This window comes from Ictidomys tridecemlineatus, unplaced genomic scaffold (assembly GCF_052094955.1).
Source record: "Ictidomys tridecemlineatus isolate mIctTri1 unplaced genomic scaffold, mIctTri1.hap1 Scaffold_443, whole genome shotgun sequence".
NCBI classification, from domain to species: domain Eukaryota; kingdom Metazoa; phylum Chordata; class Mammalia; order Rodentia; family Sciuridae; genus Ictidomys; species Ictidomys tridecemlineatus.
Window position 1 is genome coordinate 1 of NW_027522866.1, and position 22,961 is coordinate 22,961.

General features: G+C 36.3%; 1 long non-coding RNA gene across 1 annotated transcript in view; it reads left to right on the plus strand.

Annotated features, from left to right (window-relative positions):
* The first annotated feature begins 3,505 nt into the window (after positions 1–3,505).
* The window catches only part of LOC144373604 (uncharacterized), a 40,788-nt gene continuing 21,332 nt past the window's right edge, over positions 3,506–22,961 (plus strand). The window contains exons 1-2 of the long non-coding RNA XR_013433217.1: positions 3,506–10,271; positions 14,579–14,644. This is a non-coding gene — a long non-coding RNA (uncharacterized LOC144373604). The remainder of the gene's footprint in view (positions 10,272–14,578; positions 14,645–22,961) is intronic.

The window sequence follows — 22,961 nt, forward strand, 5'->3', positions numbered from 1 at the left end:
TGGTAATGAGAAATAGGATGAGAATGTAGTGTAGGAATGTAAATGGAGGCACCTGCTGTTGCATTAGAGGTAAGTGATTTAGAAAACTGTGGTGATAAAGAAAATGGGCATCTGCTTACACCTGAGGTAAATTGAAAGAAGAGTAGAAATTGACTGATGAGCAAGGCGTGGATACAAGAGTAAAAATGGGAATAAGAAGACACATTTTAAACAAACACCCGACAAAAGAAGTAGGGTGATTCAGATACTCAAGGACCTCCAAAGAATCTAGTTAAAAGGAACAGGAGGCCAGAGTCAAATTGAGTAACTTCTGTTTTATTATAAAAGCAATGGGAATCAAGCAGTGATATGGAGCTGGGAGAAACTGGGTTTTCATTGTGAAAACAGTTAGGATACCAGAGCCAGGGAAGGTGGGCAGGGATGTAGGTACTGTAATGAGGTCAAGGATGGGAAGGAAGCAGGAATGCACCCTCCGCCTACAGATACTTAAATACATGTTTACTTCTTTTGTGAAATGCCACATGTAAGTTCAAAATAAACTTTCAGGGGCCCACAAGAACATAAATGATCTTTTTTTTTTTTTTTTTTTTTTGGTTCTCCTTTCCCAAAATGGTGCCCTGCACACTGTTGAACAAAATGGCGTGGGACATTTTTCCATCAACTCCATTCACACCACAGAAAAATTAGAAGGCTTTTTTCTTTTGTCTGTTTCTGCTTCTGGAAAGATATTTCCTTTTCACTTGGCCTGGAGGGAACTGGCCCTCTTCGAAAAGGAAAAGTGACCCTGGCCTCTGGGGAGGCAGGACCTTTGACCTTGACACTGCTGCAGCCTTTGAAGGACTGCCAAGACGCAGCTGGAGTACCCTGGGGAGACTCTGCTGGACAGAGAGAAGATGAGGAGGGATTCTTTTAAATGAGTGCAGAACTATTTATCAGTGCAAAAACGGAGAAGTCAGCAACCATGGCAGTGACCATTAACTTCAGCCATGAAGCTAATGACGGCTATCCTCTTACTGAGGACTTTTCATAGTGGAGGGCCTTCATCCCAATACTTTTTGGAGACTTTCTTATTTTTATTCTGATAACTCGTGACATGCCCTATCAGAGCCCAAGTGAGAAATACTTAAGACACTTAAATCAGAGTCATTCGAGCAGAGAGAAACCAAAGCACATTATACCTCAGATATAGGGTCGGAGAAATATATAATGCGGGAATCCCATTGTATACACAGATGGACACAGATGCCTGCATTGAGTCAGAGCCCCAGAACACAAACAGGCTGCAGTAATTCTTCAAAGAAGCAAAATTAATAGGCGATGCCTCTCTGTATCTCCCAATATATAAAACATTATATTATATATTACAGTAGAAAGAGAGATTTATAAGATTCATTTAAGAAATTTGTAAGACATGTAAATATAGACAGCTATAGAGATAGATATAGATGAGATATATAAAGAAATTTATTTTGAGGAATTGGTTCATGCAACTGTGGGGGCTGGCAAGTCTGAAATATGCAGGGGAGCTCAGCAGGTTGGAAACTCAGACAGGAGTGGATGTTAGAGTCTTGAGTGTGAAATTTGTAGGGCAAGCTGGCAGGCTGGAAGCTCAGGTACTATTTCTGTCATATCACAGAATTCCTTTTCTAAGAGGCCTCAATTTGGGCTCTTGAGGCCTTCAACTGATTGAATGAGGCCCACCCTCTCCAAAACGGTTAATCTTGACTAAGCTCCCAGTGATGTTATGTATTTATTCCATCTCCAACTACCTTCATAGCTACATCTAGACTAATGGTGCATAAAACAACTAGGCACGGTATCTTAACAAAGTTGACACATGAAATTTAATCATTTCAATTACCTGGACCCCTCTCTCCTTCCTCCTTTTGGTCTCCTGCTAGAGCCTCCTATTATTCAACAGGAATATCACCCATCAGTCAAGGGTTAAGAAAATCCCCCGATATAATCCAGAAAGGCTAGGATTTTTAGGACATACAGACTCATCCCTTCCTCTCTGCTACCACTGATTCCATCCACCCATACACAGGGAGGAAAATTTTTTTGAAAATAGTGTTTGTTATTGATAGCACTTTACATCATTTTTTTCTCGTAGTTTTATATTCCAAATTTTTAAATTTTGTTTCGTTTTGTTTTGAACATCAGGCCCTGTTAAAGCTCTATGGTAGTTACAAATACATAGCTTAAATGGGTGACATTAGATAATTTACTAGAGTTAAAAAGCCAGAGAGTGGTAGAGGGTAAGATTTGTTCCCGGGTCTTCAAGCATTCATTTCCTTGGTGTGTCATCTCCTTCCTATCAAAGAATCATGCACATGACTCTAGGGTATCAACAGAATGAATTGGACTTAGCGCCCCTGAGCACATTTGGAATCAGCACATTAGGAATCAGCAGGAATGGGAAATTGCCTCAGAATCCAAAGCTTTAATTCTCTATTTCAACAATGTCTGTTATTAATGAGTAATAAAATATGAAGTAGGTGTTGACACCTGGATTTCATTTGTACAACCTATTATGTTTCTTCACAATAAAGTGGTATATCAGTATGTGTTCACTGATAGCAAATGAGGATTTTTTTGAAGAAGGTGTTCTCTTGATTAGTATGATTATCTGCCACACTTATCTTAGCTATTTCAGACCTAGCTTGCTTTAGTTTTTTTTTCCAGGTCTGGTGCTAAACAGTGGTATATATATATATATATATATATTTTTTTTTTTTAACAGAAAGTAACTCTTCACATCCAAACTCTGTTACTTGTCTGAATACAGATGCCTACTGTTCCAAGGCTTTATATTTCTCTGCTCGCTTTGTTTTATTTTGAAAGATATGCTATGTTGACTTTATTTCTGTTTGAAAATCCATTAGCTTATCAACTTCATTTTATGGTAATGGAGAATGGCATTTGATACTTTCTAATTTCTTACTTTCTTCATACAGTGAGCACAGGATGAGCTAAGTGTTTTGCATAGCGATTTCTAGAGTATAAATCAGTTTTATCTCAAACACCTTTAGATCAGGGGTCACCACAGTTATTCTATAAAGAAGGTAAGAGTAAACATTTTAGGTTTTGAAGGCTTTGTGATCTCTTTCACAACGATTATACTCTGTCACTGTAGCACTCACGGAGCAATAGAAAACAGAGAGGAAAATGTTCATGGCTTCTTCAAAAAAAAAAACTTTATTTAGAAACACTAATTTGAATTTCATATAATTATCCCTTTTAAAAAATTTTAAAAATCATATAAAAAGTAGAAACTATTGCTCTTTCATAATTGCTCTTTCTATTAATTTTGGGTGGACTTGACCCCTCACTGTTTTGCTGACTCATGCTTTTGAAAAATCCCAAAGCACTCCTCTAACAGAGATGCATAGCACATCTATCTCACAATTTCTGAATGCAAACATTAGAGAGGTATAACTATTGTGCAGTTTTCTACGGGGTATTTTCTGAGCTTCCTCAGTCTTCCCAGATGACTGAGAGCACTAAGTATCTCCCTCTCCTTTACATATTCCTTGTGGTTTCATTGTGGATCTGGGTATGTAACTTAGAAGACTGATGAGAGCTTGTGAGCAGAGCTTTTCATCTGCTGTGTGGAATACCCTGAAGTTGGCTTCCACCTCCTACTTACTCTTGAAGAGTTTGGAATCTGGAGACTTCTTGGTCACAACCTTTATTTCTTAAGGAATACAAAAGTTCAACATGAACAGCTATAAGGAAGTTATAAACTTTTTTTTCCAAGGATTTCCAAATAGAAAACCCTAAAGCAGTGGTTCTCAACTTTAGCAACATGATAGTATCACCCAGAGAGACTTTAAAATTCCTAACACTGAAACTGCAAGCCAAGATGATTAAATTGAAATCTTTGAAGGTAGGTTTCAAGCATCAGTAATTTTTAAGACACAAAATGACAATTGTATATATAAGCTTAGTTGAGAATTCTTTTCTAAAACAAGGGTGCTGTGTTTGAAAGGACAGAATTGTAGCTACCAACACACACAGTGTAGGAGGTATAACAGGTTGCATACATGTGTGAATACACACACACACACACACACACACACACACACACACACATACAAAGAAAAACTCAAAGACCCAAGGATTTTCATGTTTTATACTGCAGAACAATTTCTCTTGATTTTCCAGTCTTTTATTTAAAAGTTAACATCTTTAGAAATTATTTACATGGCCACTATCATCTCCCCCAGAAATAGTTCCCAAATATACATTTCTGAATCCAGAGAATAAGAAAACATATTATGTTATGTTTATTATCTATCAACTAATGCAAGCAAAGGAAAACCTGGCTTTTGATTTCTTCATGACTCCATATTAGAACATTTTGAAAGTGAAAATGTGTTAGTAAAATTGATATTTATTTACATAAATTGAAAAGTCATCTAATGTCATGGTTTGGGGGTCACAAAATGGATTGTATTAGTTTGGTTTTTGTTGCCATAGAAAAATACCAAGGCTAGGTAAATTATATAGGAAAAATGTTTAGTTATCTTATAATTTTAGATGCTGGAAGTCTTAGTCTGGGAGGCCCCATCTGTCCAGCCATTAGTGAAGGCCTCTAATTATAACACCACATCTCAGATGGCATCAGGTGGGAACCCATGTACGTGGGGATGAGTCACATGGACTTAAGAAGGCAGGACAGAAAGCAGGAGAGTGAGGAGGGATCAGGCCTACTGTTTTATTACTATTTACTCTAGTGGAACTAATTAATTATTGTGTGACTTGCATTAACCCATTCACGAAGGTAGCAACCCCTTGACCAAAGTACCTTCCAATAGACCCCACCTCTCAAAGGTTCCATATCCTCGAAACTACACTGGGGAAGAATCAAGATTCTTAGCACATGAGCCACTGAGGAATAGATTCTATGCAATTTATTGCACTAGAGAGTAGGGTGGTCAGATCTCCGCTTGAGAAGGAACATTATTCACTCATGAGAAGGATGGATTTAAGGTGGGTAAAGTCAAGGACAAAGCAGAAGTCAGGAGGAAATTATAATTTGTGCACTATGGAGCAGATGAGGAGTACATTAGGAAGCTCAAGGAGAAATGAAGTAGCAAATCAAATTTCAGTGAGAATTGATGAGCAGCTAAATATGAAAATAGAAATTCCCAAGCCCCTTGGAAAATATATATGTATATTTAAACTTGAAAAATTGAGGCATATAATTTAATCATGTGATGTATACTAGAATGTTCTCTGCAGGCTCTAGTTTTGTTGACAGCAATTGAAAATCTACAGAGAAAGTGCTTCAATAATTCAATCATAAAATTAAGAAACTTGATCCTAAATGAATCAGAATCAATATTCAAACTTATTTTGCAAAATGGTTGGACACTCCAAGCTATGTTAGCAGCTTATTATTTAAGATGATTCATTTAGATAGCTTTAAGTTACAAGAAAGTTCACATGAATGTCAAGAATCTGTCTAGAAGATGCCAAGCAATTTGTTGTGCCTCCTCCTGAAACTCACTTTAAATATGAAGTAATGTTTATTATTTGTTATTGTCGTAAGTATATGTCTTAGGTTTTATGTTTTTTTAGATCCCTTGGATCTCCTTTAGATGGTGAGCTTGAGCTTTTGAAGCTGGGTAGTACGAGGGTAATTAGAATTGTGGATTTCCCCAAGAGGCAAAATTGGAAGCTTCCAGGTCTTGATAAGCCTCAGGCATGGGACTGAAGCCTTCACTTCATCCCTACTTCATCCTGGTAGGGAAGGCAGATATCGTTTTTAACCCAGAAACAAAGGTAAGCGTCTCTACACAAGGAGAGATGCTAGAATACACGGTTCACTGGAGTCCATTCATGTAATACACCACCAAAGTTTCTATTACAAATACAAATTGGTTACATAAGAGAATTAAAATATGTGGCACTATTTATTACTCATGGAAAAAAATTTGTAGAAAAGAACATTTAAATGAAACAATAATATCAGTTTATGTTGATAATTACTTCATGATGAATAAAAAATAATAGTTAAATTTTACATGTCAAATAACATGATGACTTTATGTAAAGCAAGATGTTTTAATGGTTTAAAGAAAAATTGTCTAAAATTGCAAGTATGATGGAGTTGGGGGTGTACCTCCGTGGTAGAGCACTTGCTGGGTAGGAACATCCCGTATCTTGGGATTCATCTCCAGCACCACACACAAAATGTGAAATTATCAAAACCTACTTTCCTGGGCCCAAAGGAAGCATTTAGGACTCCATTACATTTTTAACATAGTAACAATATGAAACGAACAAAATGCTCTCATACTATAGCACATTTGAATAATTTTGGGGTGTTTGATCACTATTACAAAAAAATTCAAGATATTCCCTTTAGGCCACCTCTCTGTTCCTGGGTTCTGTTAATATCTTATTTCTTTTAAGGTGAGTAGTTCCTTTCCCTGATTTCTGCCAAAGATTTGGTATTGAACTGTGATCTCTCTCTACTGTTAGGAGAGATTTTATTGTTCCCATTGCCTTATGAGTTTAACACGAAGAAAACATCCATTCCTAAAGAACTGTCAGTAATCTGCAGGATCTCTTTGAAAGATCACCACACAATAAACTATGAAATCCAATAGTACTGCTTCATGGTAGGATACATTCTCATTCCAGCCTGGCCCTGCCCACCATCTACTGCCCAGGTTATGAGAACTCTTGTCTTGAAACAGATATGGGAATTGGGGCCATAATTGTGTACTTGTGGAAAACAAAATGGCTCTGGAAATCAAGAAGCAGAACTCTTACAAATGGAGATGTATCCAGGATTTCTAATGGACAATGTATGCTTTTGGTGAAGAATGAGAGCTCAATAACAATGTACTGTCCCTTCCTCTCTCCTGCATCCCTCTCTTGCACCCCTCTCTTGCCTCTAGACCTCCTGGTGCTTTGTTTTTACGGTGATTTGTTTGGATTTCTGTCTCCTCCTGGTTTGTAGACTCTTTGAGGCAGAGGCCATAATTTATTCATCATTCTCCACCTGATGTACAGGTTTCAGTTCTTGGTGTATTGGAGGCAAACAATGAATATGTATGTGCCAGTCCCCATTTTCTTCATCAGAAACAAAACAAAATAAAACGGAGACCTATATCCTATTGTAGCAGAATAGGATCCTCATAAAGAAGTTTACTAAAATCCAAAGACATGAAAATACTTTCCAAATGAAAGGCGGCAAGTGAATAAAGGAACAGCAGAGGTCAAACTTAGAGAGCTATAATGATAGGGTTGAAAATCAATGAAACTTTAGCCAAAAAAGGTCCCACAGCTGGAAAGATAAAGGCTCAGTTGCACACAAACATGACAAATTGAAAGCAGGGCCTCATTCATGGGCTTATGACCCGTGCAGTCATGCAGAAGTCTGGGCCTGGTTTAATCCTCTGCTTTCTCTGTGTTGAAGTTCATAGTATTTGGTGTGTGTGTGGGGGGGGGCAGAGACAGGGGAACTGGGAGTTGAACTCAGGTGCATTCGAACACTGACACACATCCCCAGCTCTATTTTGTATTTATTTAGAGACAGGGTCTCACTAAGTTGCTTAGTGCCTTGATGTTGCTGAGGCTGGCTTTGAACTCTGATCCTCCTGTCTCAGCCTCCTGAGCTGCTGGGATTAGAGGCATGCACCACCATGCCTGGCTTATGATACTTTTTGAATAAGAAAACCCAAAATTTCTTTTTGTGTTATAAGGTCATGTGTGTGCTGCTACAAAACTAAGTTTTGAGAGAAATAAAAGTCCCTTAATTTCCCCAAAGTTCAATGCTTAGGATTCTGTGTCATATTAACATCCTGTATATATGCACACATGCATGAATTCACACATGTTATGGATTGAACCCATGCAAGGGTTCAATTCATGCAAGGTGTGTGTTCTAGTTCTGAACTACAACCTTATCCACAATGTAGCAATGTTCTTGATATACTTATCATGTCTACCTTCTGTGTGCTTTCTTTGAAAAGTTAAAAAAAAAACAACCCTGCAAACACAGTTTTTCAGTCCCTCTTATTTGGCCTTTTATCATAATTGTTTAATTTTACAACATCATATATAAATGACTAAATGGTAATCCAATTTAATAAATGTATTTCTAACTTTGTCATTCAGCATTTTCAACAATTCTTTTGTTCTTATTATTTTTCTGCCCCAGTGATAAAGCCTGCTTTTGGAAGCAACTGAGATTTAGAAAAACAATACAGTGGAGAAAATGGGACCTTTTTTTCTCACAGAATTAAAGTTCATTTACTCCCCACATAGTGAGAGTAATATTTGTAAAATAGCAAATAATGTACTTTCCATCAGACACTTACTCAGTATAAATTATTCGATTGTTTTTCAAATGACTTTGATGTCTGTGTCAGTCTCAATGGCATTTTAAAATCAGGTCTCCATAGGTTCCTGTGAGTTCCAAACCTACTTTGATCAGAAACATCTAGGAAATTGCTTTAGCAACTATTTTGTCATGTTTTTTTTGAGACCTGGATTTGTTTTCTTCCAAAGCTGTCAGGAGGCACAGACAGGTTTATAAATAGAAATATCATGACAACTGCCTATTCACTGAAAGAAATGTATTCTGTGTGCCTTAGCTGTAGCATACATCCTCTGTAACATTTCACACGCTGGCCACAGAGAAGGGAGCCACTTTTTGTTTTAAGAAATAGAATGCCAATCAAAGTCCAACCAGTTTTTTTGGGAAGTTGATCCTCTTGTTTTCAAATTTGGTGTTATAATTTACTGGTAATTCTCAGGTCAGATTAAAACAATTTCTGGATGGTAGCATAAAATTATAGCAAAATGGGAACAGTCCAATAGATTGTTCAAAGACATTGAAGAACTAATCATTTCTAAGGTATATCAGGCAGATGACTTCCTGTACAAATGTAGTTATATTATCAGTATTGTATTCTAACACCAATTGCACATATACCATTTCAAAGATCTGATATTTCTTAAAAATAATCTGGAAGATCCAATTGGCAGAGTGTGTATCAGTTATATTTCAAAAAGAATCATTCTGCAGGGAGCATATTAGTTGATTCTTGATTCCAACCTCATCATTATACTAAGCAATCTACAGAAATATTCATTGAGTTCTTGCTGTGCACCAAGGGTTATGTTATACTCTCTGTATTTATTATTTCATTTAATTCTCACAAACTTCCTGAGAAATGAATGCTATTTCCATACCAATTTTAGAAGTAAAGGGTTCTGATTTAGAAATAAAAAGAATCTTTCTCTCCAGCACTAACAATAACAACAACAACAAGCATGAAATGATAATGCTTGCTGATTTCTCTTGCTTAGATACTTTGCCTATGGCCAATTTCAAGCAATCTACATGATGTTACTGAATGTAGGAAGGGTAAGTGGTGTCCACATTCATCTCCTGCAAGCTGTTATCATCAGCTCCAGCACAGGACTAGCTGTGTAGTTATCAATCACACAAAATTTCACTTTCCTGCTAATAATATTGGAGCTGGGTCCTATAAACATTTCTCCTTTCCTATTTAACTCTGTTAGTCTTTGGTGACAGACAGCATTAGAGGGACAGACAAGGATAGGAGGATTGGTCTTTATTCCCTGGTACCCATATGGAAGCCAGTAAATTGACAAGCAAAAGATTAGCAGCTCTGGCAGAAAGTCCTCTGCCTGTTGGTGAATAGTTCCTATAAACCAGCTCTGACCCATGCCTTTAGTCTTCAAAATTCTCAGTTCTTTTTTTTGTTTCATAGCTTACACATATTTTCTGTTTCCTGCATTTGCAATTTTTGATCTTCTTAGTTTCTTCTTTACCCTCTTATAATAATAAGCCATATAGTAAATTCATCACATCATCACATCATTTATATTACTAACGTGGTTTCTGTTTCCTCTCTGGACATTGATTGACATATGACCTTCATAAAATAACCAAAGATATAAATTAAAACAGGATGCTAACCTCTGACCTTTGATCACAAGTGTCTTAACATCCTATCCAAGGATGAAATGAAGCCATTTTTTGTGCTTTGCCTCATTGCTCATAGAATGAAAGATTAGTTCAAATCTGAAATTAATAATAAAATAAAAATAACAATAATAATCTTACATTGCTTATTTCATATGAGAAAGGTGTCAAGATCTTTGCTGTGGGGAAAAAAATCATCCTCAATCTTCTCCTTTGAAGTAGACAGTCATTTTAAAGTTAAAGAATACAAAGCCAAGGTATGTGCCCCTAACAGACAACAGAGATGGACCTCTAGGTAAGTACTTTACAATTTATTCCCTTGATAATTGCATTTCACTGCTTTAACAAAACATCTTTTGCTATAATTTTATTCTTTGTTTTCAAAATTTGGGGTTGAGCCCAAAGTCACTCTATCACTGTGCGATATCCTCAGCACTTTTTTTTACTTTAATTTGGGACAAGGTCTTACTAAGCTGAAGAGACTGGTCTTGAACTTGTGATCTTCCTGCCTTGGTCTTCAAAGTAGCTGGGATTACAGGCGTGCATAACTGTGCTCTACTCACTACTGTCTGTAAGATCTTCATTTCAAAGAAATAAATGTCTGCTAGAAAAAGGAAATAACTAGATGATAAATTCATAACATTTTGATTTGTTCCAAAATTATTTTATGTCCTTACATTAGATGTTCAGAATATTCTGGAATAAAAAAAATGCAGATAGTTTTTCAGTCACTTTTTCCACTTGAAAAAAAAATGACTTGGAAACTAGAAAACTTGCTACATTTGGTGAACACTGGAATTTTCCCAGCTAATGCTAAGAATAAAAGAGTTGCCAAATTCTTTAATTATCCTTAATATTCAATTCTCAAGTATAATGAATTCCACTTTCACACATATCTGAGAAAATTACATGGGAAAGTTAATATATTGCCTTTCACTAGGTTTCAGTGAATACCTCAATGTGAGAGCAGGATTGTCTGAAATCATTGGCAGACTCACATTTATTCTCACAGCATTTGGATCAGATGTCAACCTTGCTCACGTCCACTGCTCTGATTCTTTCATACCATAAATTAAAGAGACGGGCTTCTAATGGCACTATATATTTACAGTATGATCCTGTTTTTAGATCATGGAAATCCTCGTATGCCTTATAAAACATGTCATCTACTTCACCATATTTTCCAAAATTCTTGCATTTAAGCAGAGGCACATGACTCTGACAGTGGCAGACAGAGTGATTTATTTTGTTTCCAAAACGAAGCACTGAGGCAAGGTGGCAAACACCTATAATCCTAGTGGCTCAGGAGGCTGAAGCAGGAGAATTGCAAGTTCAAAGCCAGCTCAGTTAACTTAGTGAGGATCTATACAACACAGGGAGACCTTGTCTTTGCATAAAATATAAATAAGATCTAGGGATATTGCTCAGTGGTTAATCTGGGTATAGCTACCAGTACCAAAAAAAAAAAAAAAAAAAAAGAACCCAGCAGTTTTCTTCCCCATGGTGCCATCAAAGTGTGTGCTCTTGGTACAGATACCACAGGTCTTCTCAGCCTTCATGCTATTGATATTGTGAGCTAGGAAAATCTGATTGGGGGTGGAGCAGGATGGTTTTGCCTATTGTAGGATGTTCAGGAGCATCTCTGACCAGTACCCTCTATAACCCTCTAACATTTTCTCCAGTTGTGACAATAAGGAAATATATTCTAACATTGCCAACCATTCTCTGGGGGACAATTGCCCCAATGTGAGTTACCCTAAACTACAAGATGGGGCTTCTATCCACCTGGTTCTCTGAGAGACTAAGTGGAGTGAAATTTCTCAATCATCTGTAATTTGTAACATTATTCAAAGTAAAACACCCACACATATATACATACATTCAAGTAAATAAGAAAAACAAAAATAGGAAAGTAAAAATTTTGTTAAGCCAATGCAATTTAGGAGTTGTTTCTAAATGCTATAGAACATATGCTAATTAAGGCATATTCTGTACATTTTTTCCATTCATTGATGTCCATGGCTTTAATTGATCCTTAATGATTGACTTTTTATATTTTATACACAATTTCTTCTCTAACATCTATGAGCATTATCCATCTTCCAGATTGACATCACCCATTAGTGATTATAAAAACCATGAACTAATGTATATTCTCTTGTGATGTGAGCTAACTTAGAAAACTAGGGATCATCTTATCATCTTTCTTTGCCTAATCTGTCAATAATTCCCATGACTTTTCCTTCAAAAGTATAACAAAATTCTCCTTCTCTTCTCTCTACTTCCTACTAACCAAGAATTATTGTATCTGGTCTGGATTAGCACACAATATTGTCACTTCCTAAATCATTCATGTGATATGTTTTCCACAAAACAGATAGAACAATTGATTAAAAATGAAAATCTGTCTACAACATTTCTAACTATAACTCTTAAATATTTTTAATTTTTTTAGGCTAAAGATCAAAATGCATGACTTCTGGGGAGTGCTCTGACTCTATAGGCTTATCCTTCATCTTTTCCCCTAGAAGTCTCTAATAGTCACCTTGAGGACTACTTTTCTATCCTCAAATTTGCTAAGCCTTTTGTCATTTGAGGTCACTGTGCAGGTCTTTTCAAATACCAGGAGTGCCCTTAGCCCAACACAGCTTTCTAGTCAGCCCCTAAACATTCCTCAGATTACAGTGCCAAGGTTACCTCTTCAGGTGAATCTTCTCTGAAATTCTCACCTCCAATGGTTAACACTACTGATCAATGACTCCTCTCAAAACTGGATCATTTTCCTCAAAAGTAATTATATCACTGAATTTATTCATCAACACCTGCTTATCACTAGATTATAGACTCTCCAAGGAAGGAAACCCCTCTCATTAGCCATTTCTTTGACTTCCTGACACATTATACCTGTAATCTAGGTATACTGCCTAGATTACAATAGTCTCTAATCATTTTTTGATGGGAGCAAGTAAGTAACTTAGTTCATTATGGTAACAAGCAAAATTTTATTCTGTAAAGGCAGGAAAAAATCTGAGATTTCAATCCATGTTTCCTCACTTCTGTCACCCATAGGAAAAAGTAAGATTTTCAGCATTAAAGGAATTTCAGTTATTGAATATTATGTGGTATATTCAGCTGATGTTTGCTACAAAGACAAAATTTAACAGAATTCTTGAAAAACCATTTATGTAAAATCCTAAAGAACATACTTATAGATAACAAATCATAATTCTGCATTAATATGTTATATACTTTCAGTTTTGTCAGCCCATGTTTCTTTGAATTTTCAGTTTTATTTGTGTGGGTGGATGGGCAGGTGTGTGGCATCATGTGCACATCAGCATTGGTACAAACAATACATCCATGCTGAGTAACTATGCATATCTAACACTAGCAAGGCACTTAACACCAAATTAATTTCCTGCCAAAGCCCCTGCATCTGTGTTTCGATTACTAAAATTCTAAATTTAGTGGAAAATATAAGAACATTTTCTTATTATCATTGCATTAGTATTTCCAGGGCAAACAAGAATAACAACTAAAATGGTTATTAGGGAAATGGCATTTCAGTGTGAATTTATGCTTACCAAATATAAGTGTCTTATTCCGATGGCATTCATGTGATTGGCTCTATTTTGGGGACAAGCATTCCAAGATATAAATGTTCCCTTCAAACACAAATATACAGCAATAGCTTCCACTTAGAATCAGTCTCTTTGTCTTCAACTAGACTACAAATTTCTTAGAATTTAACATTCAGGCATTTTTATGAAACATGCTATTCTCATATGGATGTTTATCTTAAATATGTATGAATGAAGATATTTATGGTTAACACTACTGATCTCAACAGACCTCCCAAGACCCTTTCTGGCCACCTCTTGGTCCATAATAGGCATGCCCTCCACCTGGCCATCCACACTAATAAGCTGGGTCACTAATGCTCCTTTTTTAATGAGGCCCTCCTTTGTCAGCCCAATAAGTAATTTATGTATTGATTTCAAGTAAGACTTTCTCCAAGACTGATAACAAAGTTGCTTGTAAATGAATTCTTCTCTTAACTCTGCAAAAATTCATTTTGATCTTTTAATGAAGGATTAGAGAATTTCCAAATGCTTTTGAAATGTGAGGGAAAACATACATAAATACGGGCATTCAAGATGCTTGTGGTTTTTAGAAGTATCATTTTATTAGTACTATATGACTTTCCGATCTTGTATTATCTCCACAGAAGGCAGAATGGTATCATGAGAGGTAATGCACTTCTTATTCTGTTTCTATCTTGCATTTTTAATGCTTTGCCTCTGCATCATCAGATTCTGATACTACTGTATCTTGTTGAAGTAGATTAGCAACCTTGAGTGCCTCTTACTAAGCACACCTAGAGTTGAAAGGGAATTGATCTCAAAGCAATTCCATTAAGTCAGTATGCAAGTTAAACCTGAATTTAGATGTTCTTATTTTAAAAAATCAATTTTGTTCTGAATGCAAAACAGAACAAAAATATCTACATTCTATGTTATTATAAACTAAACATACACACACAATACCCAGAGCCTAAATACATATGATTTTCCCCCAAATTAATTGATACTCATTATTTAGGTTTTGGCTCTAATGTCACATTTCAAGGAACCATCTCAGATGTACCAACGAAAAGACAAAAGTAAGGTAAGATTGTCTGCATGCCTGCCTGCCTCCCTCCCTCTCTCCCTTGCTTCATTTCTCCTTCCCTTCTTCTCTTTTACTCTCTCCCTTTCTCATTCTAACTTTGGCCTTTTGCATTCATAGTGTCACCGATGCTGTCATTCCTAGCAAATGATCTCAGTGTGTACATTTGTTTATACATTTATTTTTATTAATCCTTTCACATGAACATTTCATGAATGCTCTCTTTCTTTAACCTGCTCCCTGTGAGCAGGTATTATATGCGTTTCCTCCCCCATTGTATTCTCACAGCCAAGGAGAGGGCCAGGCATGCCATAAGATTTGATTGAAAGGTTTCAATAGATGACTGAATAATGGAAGCATCCGATTTTCAGCAGAAGATAATTTGTCATCTCAGTGCTCCTTGAATTAGAATGAGTTGGGACTAGTTTAAGTTCTGCTTTAATTTCTTCCTTCATAAAAACCCTACAGGTGACCCTTGCTATAAGAGAACAGTGTTTACGGCTACATGAAACAAAGCAAAACAAAACAGAAACAATACAATCATAAAAATACTCCCTCTGCACATTGCTAACAGTAACAGGCTGCTAATCCAATTAGCATGCATGCAGTTGTGGTTTATAAGCAGCTCTTAAATGAAAAACTTATTTGAAGGGTAGAATCTAAAAGATAAGATGGAGAAAATCACTATTTTATTAGCATGAGAGTAACTGGATATGCAGTGTCACTTTTGTTGTTTGCTTTCTTTTTTGTCTGCCTCCTAAACCCTGGCATACCTGTGCCTTTGTTTTTGTTGTTGTTGTTTTTTGCTCCTCCTCCTCCTCCTCCTCCTCCTCCTCCTCCTCCTCCTCCTCCTCCTCCTCCTCCTCCTCCTCCTCCTCCTCCTCCTCCTCCTCCTCTTCTTCTTCTTCTTCTTCTTCTTCTTCTTCTTCTTCTTCTTCTTCTTCTTCTTCTTCAGTAACCTTCAAGGGTATTTCTTTGACTTGAAACTAAATGACCTCTGTGAAACTGACTTCTGCTTATCATTAGAACTTGTTGACTAACATGTCTCTTTTTTAGCAAAAATATACATAGTTTTAAGACACTGATACCTTCAGTCTAGTCCTGGGTTTCCCCCCTTAAAAAGGAAGGATATAGATGACCCCAAACGTTTCTTCAAGCACTGATATTCTGTGAAATAGCTTTATGCAATAAGACAGAAACCCATGTGTAAGAGTTTGCAATAAAACGGCATTATATATTAGAACAGCCTAAGTGTATTCAACAAGTATCTATTGAAAACCTACGGATGCTACGCATGGTGCTAGGCATAATTAGCAACCAGCAAAGGAGGGAATGCAGAAGAGGAAATAAAAAAGTTTGCAGGGATTAAATAATTTCATTGTGGTCAAAGAGTTTCTGTTGGGGTTGGCAAAGATACTAACCACTTTGTTCAAATACCAAGTCTCCTTTAATGATCAATTCCAGTCCCGTTTTCTCTGAGAAATCCATTGACCCCATGGTCTCTCATTACCAAGAAGTCTGGTTGTCTTTATAAATGGCAATGGATTCATTATTTCTGCTGTTTCTGAGAATCCAAGGATTTAAGCACTGCCTTCTTTCTTTTAAATTAAAATATTTTTTAGCCCTAAATACTATGTTTATCTTCGAGTTAGCAGAGTAGGGAAAAGGAGAAGAAATATACAAACAAACAACTAAACAACTCTGTAAAGTTTTAGATGTGATACTGATTTAGAACCCTGTGACCATCCTCAAATAAACTTTACCTGCTATGTGAGTTTTCCCGTGACATATTTGTAACAAGCTCAAATGCACAATGAGATATGCTTTGAGGGTTCTTGAAAGGGGTGTAAGTAAGAGCAGTGGGTAGGATATATAGTACATGCTGGACTCCTAGGTGGAGATAACTAGAAACTAAAACATTACTTCCCAGTGCAAAAGTGGGTTAGTCTTTATTTATGGTTCAACTTTGAGCCAAATGTGTTTAAGAAGTCTTGGAATAGAAAACTTTCAAAAGGAAGTTGCTGGTTTTAGAAAGGATGGAGATAGGAAAGTGAGAAAGAAAAAAAAGGGATAAAAGACATGTATAAAGAGCTGGCAGGATCTGCACTGCTTCAACCATGAGACCTGGTGATCTCCCGAGAGGCCCATTCCCCAGGAGTTGCTTGGGCAATGGCAGGAGCAACACAGAGATAGCAAGATGGGTGGCTCAAGTAAGGGAAAGGCTGGAGGTTCAGCCTTGTCTTCTTACAAGTATGAGATGGGAATCTGTGGACAGGAGAAAAAGCTACTCAAGTGGTCGCTGACATGTTGGTTGAAATTAGAGGGACTGGAGCGTCACCCTCAGTCCTGGGAAGGGAACACCACTCATCTCCAGGGGCGGTTTTAAGAAGACCCCAGAGGTGGAAAGTCAGGGAGTGATGTGGGAGACTATTGCCTTGGAGTTGACTTTGCAGAGAAATCTAAAAAATGAAAGCCACTATTTAATTTTTTTTCCATTCCACTGAATATTCCTACAGGTAATATTTGAACATCTCATACAGTTATCATCCAAATAGCGATGGAATTCAAGGCCCACATATGCGTACCTTTAATTCTGTTGAATTCATGTGGGTCTGATTTTCGTAAAATTGTCTCCATTTAATTCAATCCTGATCACTGCCTGGCCTTGAGGAGAAAAGAATACAATATATCACTTTATGACCATGAGGCATAAAAACCTAGAGCCTGTTTTTCAAGATCCCACGTTCATTATCCTCTGGGGGAAAAAACTGAGGTTTTTATTGCCAAATTCCCCATCTTCCCTAGAGAAATGAAGAGTGCATGCCTTTTGAACTTAAATTTGTGACCATATGAATCTGGCCAGGTATTATGTATCAGGTATTTGTTCAATAATTTATGTATTTATTCAACTACATGTTAGATGTATAAAGACAGAAGAACTAATCCAGAAATTTACCGAGTTTCAAATCCCTCCCACCTCCTACCTCCCACCAAATTTATATCTTTTTTTTTTTTAGTGCCACACAAAATCCTTCTTTAGGAAGTAAGTCAGTTAATTAGCTTACTAACCTCTACTTTGAAAGTAAAATTATCTCATTATGCCAGCCATAAGATGCTCCAATAAATTCGCCAACGAGACGTTATAAAGTAACACTGCTGGTGTTTTCTGTGCATAAACACAGAAGTTATTGACCTTTCCAACTGAACATTTTTAAAATTTGGTATTCTGGAAAATTTCTTCATATAAAATGGGTTTCTGTCTACATACTATTACTTCCTATTCTTTGAATGAAATTTGTATCAGCTAAATTAAGCTATCTATAAGGCAAATATTGATCACACACTTCAATGATATATTTCATTTTAATATTTATGTATAGATATGTATATTAGATATGAGGGAATATTTTAGTACAGAGTTATGTGTAGGTCTATTTTACTTTTATGCATGAGAGCATTTAAAGTAAGCTCATTAACTCCCCAGAAGAGAATTAATTGCAAGAGCATTTAGAAAATAGTAGAAAGGTGATTCTGTATAAGCATATAGAGGGTTAATTTCTCGTGAGTGAATATGCTTTTATTCAAGTTAATAGAGGCTACATGGATGTGTCAATAATACAATTTGACTCAATGTTTCCTCAAGTATAAGGTTACATTTTGCACATTTCAATTATAATAAAAACATGAAAATTGCCAACAAATAAGACCTATTAGGTTCTCTAACTTTTTCTTGGAATAATGTAAAATCATTTATGTTTTGTCCCCATAAGGATTTTCTTAAGTAAACTCTTTTATTCAAAAGTTACAATATAAGGAAAAGTGTCTTGGGGACAATATTGTGAAACCCACAGGCTTTTTTTTTCTTTCTTGAAATCCAGTCTAAGTTTCAGATTTTTACTTTCCAAACCACTCCTAACTATTATCTTCTGCCACTCATTTTACAATACCTTATGTCTGAAGAGGGTTAATGGTCCAGAGAGGCACAGTAGCTATGAAGATTTTAAGCATCAATTTGCTTACCAGAGACAATAATGCTCTGTGATTTGCATAAAATGGTTTTATCCCTCAGAACAACATTCCCATCTGCTTTTGTAAAGATGAAGAAACCGGGGTTCAGGAGCTCAGAAGTTATCATGCTATTGAACAACAGCAAAAAGAAAGCAAAGATCAAAGAAGTGGCATAGCCAAGAACCTCTCCAGAACTACTCAACTTTCTGCAGAGCTCTTCCATGATGCGTCTCCTGGAAACTACAAGTGAGGTTTTGCCGCAGAGGTACTGAAGATAGAAATAAAACCCCACAACACCTCAAGTCATAGTTTCACTATAGAAGCTATAAACAAAAACTCACCTTGTGCTGTCTTCTACAGTGGTAAATCAAGCAAGAGGGTCCAGGTATACCTCTATGCAAACAGTTCTCAAATGGATTTATTGTGAAGTTATCAAAACATATGCCTCCTAGATAAGAGAAGAGGTGAAACTGGCCAAGAAGTCTAGGAAAGACTGAACATAGAGAGCAGTGGAAATGTGGTGAAATGTTTTCCTGAAAGTCCCAAGAATAATGGGGTCAAAATGGACAGGGAACCCAAAAGATGCAAGTGCTGCCACTAGACCAAGATGAGAAGTGATGATTGTCATCAGAGTTAACAAAAGGAAAGTCATTGTTGGTTCCTATGGTTTGAATGTTTGTGTCCCCTAGAAATTGTTAGGATGGCATTCTAACTCCCAAGATGGTGGTATTAAAAAGTTGAGCCTTATAGAAGTCACTAGTCACACAGCAGAGCCCATATATTGATACACTATAAACCTTAGGGAGCTAGCTTAACCCTCTCCACTATGTGACAATACAGCAGGAAGGCACTTTTCCATAAAGCAGAAAGTAGGCCCTTAGCAGATATTGAATCCACTGTGATGTTGATCTTGGACTTCTCAGCCTGTAGAACTGTAAGAATTAAATTTGCATTCTTTATAAGATACACAGCCTATGATATTTTGTCACAGCAGCTCTATGGACTAAGAAAGTGATCTTGGTAAGAGGAGGTTGGTAGAGTGACTGGAAGGAAGACACCTAGTTACAATGAGTTACAGAGATAATGGAAGAAGAAAACTGGGAGCAATGAATTTAAATAGGGTTTTACTTTTTCCTTGTGAGATTTGGTATGAAAAAAAGGAGAGAGATGAGGATGTTAATGAGAGGAAAATGAGCCCATATTTTTAAGATAGGAGAAATTTATGTAAATAAAAATGATTCAATTAAAAAGAAAGAAAGAAAAAACACTCAGGAGGGAGAAGGGAAAATTATTTGTGCAACATTATTGAGTAGGCAATAGGGGACAGGCTAAAGTAAATATACATGTTGAGGGGTTGGCCTAGTTAGAAATGAATTCTTCATCTTTTCTCAAATTCATATGTGTCTTGAGAGAAAAGTATCATATTTCTCTTTTGTTCTGGACTATTTTTTCAAGGATGTTTGCACAGAAAGTTAAAATATGTTTTCTTACTGTTCAGTATAATACAGATAATGTCTCCCTATGGGTACAGGTCAAGAGAAGTTGTTCACATCCCATTATAAAATATTCAGGTTCCCTAAACTCAAAATTCCTTTCCTGTAATGCAACCCATTGCATATACAGATGTTGCTTATTCTCAATACAAAGCCTTGTGGAAATCAGGGCCAAGAGAACTATATTAGTCAGGGTATAAAAAAAAACAGAGGGCTGGGGATGTGGCTGGAGTGCTGGCACGCTCGCCTGGCATGCGTGCGGCCCGGGTTCGATCCTCAGCACCACATACCAACAAGGATGTTGTGTCTGCTGAGAACTGAAAGATAAATGTTGAAAATTCTCTCTCTCTCTCTCTCTCTCTCTCTCTCTCTCTCTCTCAAAAAACCAGAATTGATAGATTTATTTATTTATTATAACAAATTGGTTCACACAATGATGGAGGCCGAATAGTACAAGATCTGGAGTTGACAAGTTAGAGACCTAAGAAAGTGGATGGTGTAGTTGTAGATAGTAAATTAGGAAAAAAAAGAGAATTCTTTTTGACTCAGACTTTTATTCTATTCAGGCATTCCATAGATTGGGCAAGACTCACCTACATTGGGGCGGGCAATCTGCTTTCATCAGTCTGCGATTGAAATTACTATATTTACCAGAAAACCAGAAACACCCCAAAATAATTTTAGACAAACATGTGGGGCCCCTATGGCCTGATTAGGATGACACATCACAAGAAAATGTATGTATAGTCGGTGCTTCATTTTCTTTTTTAAATAAAATGTTTTCTTTTTAGTTGTAGATGATAGTAGAATGTATTTTGACATATATACATGGGGTATAAGTTCCCATTTTTGTGATTGTATATGATGTGGAGTTATACAGGTCATGTAATCATTATGAACATGGAAATGTTATGTCCAATTCATTCTACTCTCTCTTTTATTCCCATTACCCTTCCCACCACTCCCTTCCCCCCATCCAATCTGGTGAACCTCCATTCCTGCCCCTGCCTCCTGATGCTATTGTGAGTTAGTATCTGCATATCAGAGAGAACATTAGGCCTTAGGTTTTTGGGGGGATTGGCTTATTTCACTTAGCATGATAGTCTCCGGTTCCATTCATTTACTAGCAAATGCTATCATTTCATCCTTCTTTATGGCTAAGAAATATAACATTCTGTATATGTGCTATGTTTTTTCTTTATCCATTTATCTATTGAAAGGCACCTAGATTGGTTCCGAAGTTAGCTATTGTGAGTTGAGCTGCTAACAACATTGATGTGACCACATTGCTATAGTATGCTGATTTTAAGTCTTTTGCATAAATGTGGATGAGTGGGAAAACTGGGTCATATAGTGGTTCCATTCCAAGTTTTCTAAGGAATCTCCATACTGCTTTCAAGAGTGTTTGCACCAATTTGAGGTCCTACCAGCAAAGTATGAATGAGGTACTGAAATTTCTAAGAGTACTAAACTGAGCTTTGTATAAAAACCAAGACTCTCATGGCTTTTGGTAAGCTAAAATTTCAGGCTCAAAGTAAAATAAATAATTAAACTTAAATATATTAAAATTAAAACAATAAATTTAATAAAAAATAATAAAATAATTATAATAAATAAATAAACTTCATAATTCTTGACAGGTAACATCTAGGATCTGGGCAATTTTCTATGTTAACAGAAGGGTAAGTAGGATTTATGATCATAGATGTGAATAGTTGTGATAACTCCAGTTATCTCAATTCAATTGGAGGCAAGTTTATTAAAACATAGCAAGGATGGAAGAAAACCTACTGACTGGAAAGGACAAAAATATCTAAAACTCTTATTAAAGAGAGTGAGAATGTTAACAAACAAGAATTTGTACAAATATTGTGATCTTTTGTGGTACTAAAGAATATGTGTTCATGAATTTAAAGTGATACTGGATATGTGATTGAGACTAGCTCAGTTGTAGTCTTGTTAAGATTCAATCATAGATGTAGGTGTAGAGGGTGGAAGTTCAGTAGAGAAAACCGGCAAGAGCCAAGGAGCTAAGGACCTAGTAATTGGTACCTTAGGATTTCTTCAGGATATATACTTCATAGGATATATCCTTTCATCCACAAGTTCACATATTTTTATGAATATGATTCAGATTCAATTGCTTCCTGTGTTAGAACACATGTATTCCTCCATGTTTCTTTACTTGCTTTTTCATGAGACTTCTTTCATTACCCATAGTTTTCTATTTCGATAATCTTTTTCAAAGCAAAATTCACACACACTTCAGTATAAATAGTAACCCTAATACTAGCACAAGATGTATAAATAGTTGGAATGAATGTATGCATGTGAATACCAGATTTCATGTATATTTTAAAATACCAATTCAATCCATTATTTAATATTGGAACCAGTTATATTATTTATTCCCAGTATGGTCTATTCATGCATCATGTCTACTATATTCATAGACACAGGATATACCTATTTGTATCCCCAAATACTAATTTAAGAGTTTCAAAACATGCTCCTACACATGGTGGAAGAAATACTCATGTCACCTGATCTACATATCTCTTTCATCACAGTAATATTCTTGACACAAAATGCAAAGCTCACACTTATCATCTGATTCTACCAAAGCTTAATTTTAATGAGAGCCTGGATAACTAAAACATCCATGTCTACATTGCCTAATTTGTTCCAATTTTAATCCTATTTGTGACTATATATTGAATTCCTTCTAAGATTATATATTCAACTGCCCGAATTTAAAAATATTTCTAATCCTATCACTTACTTTACAACACGTTGCCTTATCTCCTAACTTCTAT